We start from the raw sequence: 6,279 nt of genomic DNA on the forward strand, positions 1-6,279 counted from the left end.
TTTAGGGCCACACCAGGATGGATTCCTTCCAAGTGCTTCCTCTCATCCTTCCCCTCCCAAAGGGCAGAGTTGGACCCAGATCCCATTCCCCATCCTCCTGAGGTGTCCAAGCACTGCTCGGTGCTGGTGCTGAGCCTCCTCCTCCCTTCGGGGATGTTTGGGGCCCCCGCGCCGTGCGCTCCCCCTGGGCTTTGCCTTGCTCTTCAATTTTTCAGCCGGCCCTGAATAATTCAGCTTTGCTGTAGCTGGCTCGAGGTCTGTGAGCTCGGCTGCTCCCGGAGTTTCCGCCTGACCCACTTCAACACCAGGGAAGCCTGCCAGGCACCACGAAGCTGGCCCCGACCCCTCGGTCCCCATGGCACAAGGGGATGTCCCACACCCAGCCCCTGGCACTTCCACACCCAACATCACATCGCAGAGCATCCCCGGCCAAATCGCAGCATTTTGGGGGGATTTTCTCTGCTTCCATCCCTCCTGCAGCAGCACCGTTTGTGGGGTGAGGAGGTGGTTTTAGCTCTGGAGGCAGCCTCCGCCCCGGCAGCCTCCTCGCCATGGGGGCCGTGGATTGATCCTGCCGGGCGGAATAAGGCCCCGCTGATTCATTTGGCTCGGAGATGTTGGATTAGGACGGCCTCCAGAAATCCCCCGTATTGCGTTTTATCTCGCTCCTGAAGCAGAGTTGGGTTTTATTAATTATTGCTGCTGCAGAGGTGAGGGAGAGGAGAGAGCGTTCAGGCGGATCCCGCCACCCTGCCCAAAACCCCAATGCCACCTCTTGGACCCCTCACCGATCCTTTATGTGGCTCCCTTTGGGGTGCTGCTGCTGCCGTGTGCCTGCCCTCCCTCGGGCACCGCTGTCCTTGCTGTCCCCGTCCCCCCCAGCACCCATTTCCTGGGAACCCAGCAGCAAAACCCTGCTCCTTAACCAAGCCGTGCGCACCCAGCAGGGATGCCCGTGCCTTATATCCCCGTCCCTTGTGCACCTATGGGGTGGGCGATGTGGCGTTGAGGTTTCTGGGCTGGGAGCCCCCCTCTCCACCCCACCGCACTGCGTTCCCGAGCTCAGTGCCCCCGGCAGCGCTGCTCTTCCATCTCCTCCATCTTATGGGACCGGGATGCTGCACGGCTCCTCCCAAGCACTCAATCCCCTCTTGGAAACCCTTCTTTAAATAACATCGAGGGCCTTCGCATCCCTCCCCGAGGACGAGCTTCGCATCCTTCCCTGCTCTGCTGGGTAGCTCCAAAAGCCAACCAAGCGCTGCACCAGCCCCGGGAGCATCCTCGGCAGCATCCTCAGCAGCACTGGCTTCGTACGGAGACATCGGGGATGAAATGAGGCCGGCGTGGTGCCGGGGGGATTATCGGGGCCATGAGGAAGGCGGTGTGGCCGGGGGATTCGTTAGCTGCAGCTCGCGGGGCTTGTCCCCAGCGCTGGCAGGAGCTGGGCACCGGAGGCTGCGGGGATTAACGGGGTTTTCCCCAGGCTTTGCAGCAGGACACGGACGAGAGGAGAGGAGTTGATTTGAGGCCAAAGCACCGGATTTAAGCGCTCCTGGGAGATGCAGGGGATGAACTGGAGCTGAGCCACGGCACCAGCACATCCCGAGGACCAACCCCACTCCTGCAGACACCCCAACCCGGGGGCTTTTCCCTGCTCCCCTGCATCCCCCCACCTGCAGCAGCTACACCGGACTACGAGAGCTGGAAAAACCCAGAGAGGATGCCCAGAGACTTTCCTTTTTTTCCTCCCCTCCCTTCTCCTTGCTGGAACGGATTCGCATCCATCCCTAATTAATCCGAGATGAGCTGCTAATTCAGCTCCTTGATTGCAACTTTGCATAATTGCTGCACGCACTCGCAGCGGCAGGACGGGATAAAAACGGAGACAATCAGCAGCGGGCGCAGGGGAGGTGAGGGCCGGGAAGGGCTGTTCCAGCACTCTCCCACTCATCTGGGCTATTTAAAGACCAGGTGGAGAGAGAGAGACGAGATTTTTCTCTGAAAGAAGAAAAGGGCCAAGTCCACCCTTGGATGGTTTTGCTCTTCCATGCTGGGCTCCCAAAGGACCTCGCCGGCAGCCTCAGCACCTCTGGTGATGGGGAAACCGCAGTAAATGAGCACGGTTTTCTGGACAGCGCAGCTCCTTCGGCTCTTCCCGGAGTGCCACCGAGCTCTGACATCCTCCCAGTCCTCCTCCTCTTCCTTTTCTGCTGCCCAAGCGGTCGTCAGTAGGTTTCAGAGTGAACGCCCCACCAATTTGAGCAGGGCAATCTCCCCCACCCCGATCCAGGCTGCCCAGCCACCAGCGGGTGCATTTGGCCCCAAAGCCCCCAAAACGAGAGCCAGGGGCTGCGGGCATGACCCTGACACCTCCAAAATACTGGGAAGCATGGCCCAGTGCCACAGCAAAGGGCACAGCCACCGGCAGCAAAATTTGGGGGAAAATCAGCTTTTCCCAGCAGCGATGCACCCCTATTAATTAGCAGGGACACGCACGGAGCCCAACGCCACGGCGGAGATTTGGGCACCGTTGACACACACAGAGCATTAAACCCCTTACGGGGGATTTGCATAAGCTCGGGGAGGGAGGAAGAGCGGGGGGGGAAAAGTGTTGACAATGGGCAAGGAAATGCATTAAAGTGCTTAGAAAAAAAAAAAAAATCTGATAAAGGAATAAACCATTTAAGGGAATATAGAATTCGGAGGCTGGTTATTCAAATCCTGCCTTATAGGAAATCCTCTTAAAGCGATCACCTGATTGCGTGTTAAATTCCTAATTGAATAATAAAGGAATTATGTATTTATTCCATCAAGGCACAAGGAGGGAGCGCACGGGGAGCTGGCAGCCCGGGGGGGGGGGACGCTGGGGGGGCAGCCCCAGTGCCCCCCCCTTGGCCCCACGTTTTTCCCATCAGGGGGCCGTGGGCTATAAACTCTATACTTGCTATAAATAAGATGCAGGGAAAGGGAAAATAAAATAAAATAAAATAAAATAAAAAAATGTCATCACCTGGCAGCGGGGAGGCACGCAGCAAGCCCCCAGCCTGCTCCTGGGATCGAGTGAGGGAGGGGGAGAAAGAAAAAGAGGAGCTAAAAATAGCCCCGGGAGCCACTTTCTTCCCGGAGATCGTTTTTCTACCCGCCCGTTTCATTTCATAAACAGGATTATTTATTTATTTATCCCTCTCTTCACTTTTTTTTTTTTTTTTTTTTTTTTTTTCCTTCCCTTCTCTGTTTTTACCGAGCGTTTTGCCCAGCCCCGGCTCTCTTTTAAAAGCGAGTTAAAAAGAGGCAAAAAAAACCCAAACCACCCCCTCCTAACCTGCCCCAAACCAACCCACCCAGCCCCCTTGGTCCTTCCAGCAGGATCTGGCAGGGCTGCAGCACTTTAGAGGTAATTGAATATCCCAGAGTGCATCTGCTAATGCAGCTCCAAGATAAATAAGCAGCAGCGGCGGCGAGCACGGGGCCGTGGCCTCGGCAGCAGCTGAGAAAACAGCGCCAGCACCCAGCAAAACCCAGCCCTGGGCAGTGCCGGGGCTGCCAGAGGCTTGGTTTGGGGAATATTTGATGGCAGGGGGCTCAGGATGCTGGTTATTGAATTTAGCGAGTTTTTCTCCGCCAAGCCTGGTTCGTGGTGGCCACGGGGGCCAAGATCCCCAAGTTCTTGGGGGACGGAGCCGGGCTCGGGGCTTTGCACCCTCTGCAGCTCCAGCAGAGCCCGTGCTGCCTCTGCTCGGTGTCCTTAAGGGCAGCCTTCAGGGCTGGCAGCAGCAGTTAATCGGAGGCTGCGGAGGCCATCTTTCCATGCACACGCTGTTTGGTTTCCAAAGAGGCTCCCAATAACTAATTTCAGATGGTGAAAATGCGTCCTGGCCCCTTGAAATGCAAATGGCCGGGTGCCCTGGGAGACAGGAAAGGCTGCTCCACAGCCGAGAGGGTAAAAAGGAGGCGGATAAGGGCTGCTGCCCCTGCCCCTGTCTCCCTGCTTTCATTTCCAAAATCACTTTTGGGTGAAGAGAGAGGAGCTCAGGGGTCCTGAGCGCGGTCCCCAAGGCGCTGCAGAGCCCCCAGGGGCAGGGATGCTCCCGGGGAAGGTGCAGGGATGCTCGGGGAGGGAAGGGAGAAGAGGAGCAGGGATGCTGCAGGAGGAAAGAGGGAATGGAGCAGGGATGCTCGGGGAGGGAGGAGGAAAAAGGAGCGGGGATGCTCGGGGAGGGAAGGGGGAAGGAGCAGGGATGCTCGGGCAGGGATGCGCACCACCACCTAGCGGCTGCGCGGCGGCAGAGCGCGGCCCCCCCGGCCCCCCAGCACCCAAAGGCTCGTGCTGCTGCCGCTGGGACGTTTCTGTGCCTGGCAGCAACAGATAAAAACGATAAAACGAGTTCTCAGCCCTGCTGCTGAGCTGCCAGGGAGCCCGCTGGTGAAGGGCAGGAGGGCTGTGAGCAGTGGCCAGTGCCAACATCCGTCAGTCAGTCGCTCCCAGGGCTTCTTTTTGCCCCTGAAGAAGAGGATTCAGAGTGTTAGAACATCACCAAAATCCTCCAGTTTATTTCATGAGTCCGTCTGGACTCCTCAGCCTCTGAACCCTTTATTGTAACCTCACCGTGCAGCTCAGCAGAAACTCACTGCCAAGGAAAAAAAGTGACAAGGTGCTGGAAGAGCAGGCGCCAGATTTCCTCAGCTGCAGCAGGCTGGGCAGAAAGCTCTCATTAGCTCGCATCACACCGGTAATTAGCTGATGAAGTGCCCACCAAGCGCCTGGCAGGGGTTTGTTCAAAACCTGTGCAGGGCCAGGGCAGATGCAGAAGGTGAAAGGTACCCGAAAGGTACCCAGGTGCTCCCAAACACAGGCAGGAGCAGAGCAGGGCTGGTGCTCGCCTCTGCCTGCTGCTCCCCCAGCACCTCCCAGCGTCTGGTTTCCTCCTGCTTGCTCTAAAAAGCCACAATTCTGCATCCAAGGAAAACAGCACGGCTGAACGGCGAGCCCAGGAGCTGCTCTGCCCGGTAGCTGCGCTCCTGGCAGCGTGCTTGGCCCCAAGCCCGGGCGGTTGGGCTGCATACAGCAGAACCCTGCTCTTGCTCTGATTTCCTCTGGGATTCGAGTCCCAGGTCACGAGTAAGTAAAGGCAGCAAAGGTGTTAGTTCCTGGCCAGTTGGTGGGATGCCACAACAGGGCTAAACCCTACTCGCTACCAACAGAGAGCTCTGGGAAGGAAAGAGGCACAAGGCGGTGCTACCCTCGTAAGGGGATAAATAATGGGAGATGGGATTCATTATAACAGGAGGTGAGATTTCCCCGTCCCTTCCCTGGGAATTCCAGCTTCATGGAGCAGGCTCAGTACCAGACAGATGCACAACTGCCACTGAACACAGCTGCAGCTGCTGGTTTCAGGGCTGATTTTAACCCATTATTTAGGATTTTCCCTGTGCTTACTAGATACTGTTCTGGCCAAGAGATTCAGCTTTTCTGATATGTTTGCAGGGATTCACGTGCTGGGCAGGCTTACAGCAGGAGCAGCCACATCCATCCTGGGCACAGGGATGGAGCTGCCGCCTGCACCACCTAGGCTGGAAGCTCTGCCCCTTACTGAATCCACCCGCAAACAGCTCAGCTCTGATCCTCAGCTTGCTCCAGGCAGAAGGGAACCAGCAGCAGCAGCTGAATGAACAGTTCAGAATCACTCATCCGAGCTAACACAGCTGCTTCTGCCTGCAGCAAGGGATGGCACGAACAGCACCAGCAGGAAAGCTTCGCCCTCCAGAGCAGGAGCAGGAGAGGAGATGCTTGCACCTTCACAGCCCAGGTTGCTGTGAAACAGTCACAGAGGAGAGCAGGAGCTCTCAGTGTGTGCTCCTCCACTGCTAGCCAGAGCAGTTTTCTCCTCTCTCATGCACCTGATCAGAGGGTTTGTCACAGGAGGAGCCTCCTCACCCATCCGCATGGGCTCACTCTCTCCTGGGCCTGAAGGTGAGAAGCAGCAAGCTGGGAGCGACAGCACAGCAAGCAGGGTACGATGCTTGAAAGCACTGCTACGGATGCAATCCATAAAATAAAGCACAAAGGAAGTTATTTAAACTCACCTGAGGAACAGGAGAAAAACACCCAAGTGTAAGTTCCTCAAGAAGGGCTTTAAGGTGAAACAAAGGGAGAAAATTATGGTTTCAAGCAAAATATGCCAAAAAGGAGCTCAGCTGGTCCTTTTTCTTGGCAAAACTCAAGCTAACAACATCTTCTGGGGTCTGCTGCACAGCACAGCACGGACAGCAGGCTTACTA

This window comes from Aythya fuligula, chromosome 15 (genome assembly GCF_009819795.1).
Source record: "Aythya fuligula isolate bAytFul2 chromosome 15, bAytFul2.pri, whole genome shotgun sequence".
Classification (NCBI taxonomy): Eukaryota; Metazoa; Chordata; class Aves; order Anseriformes; family Anatidae; genus Aythya; species Aythya fuligula.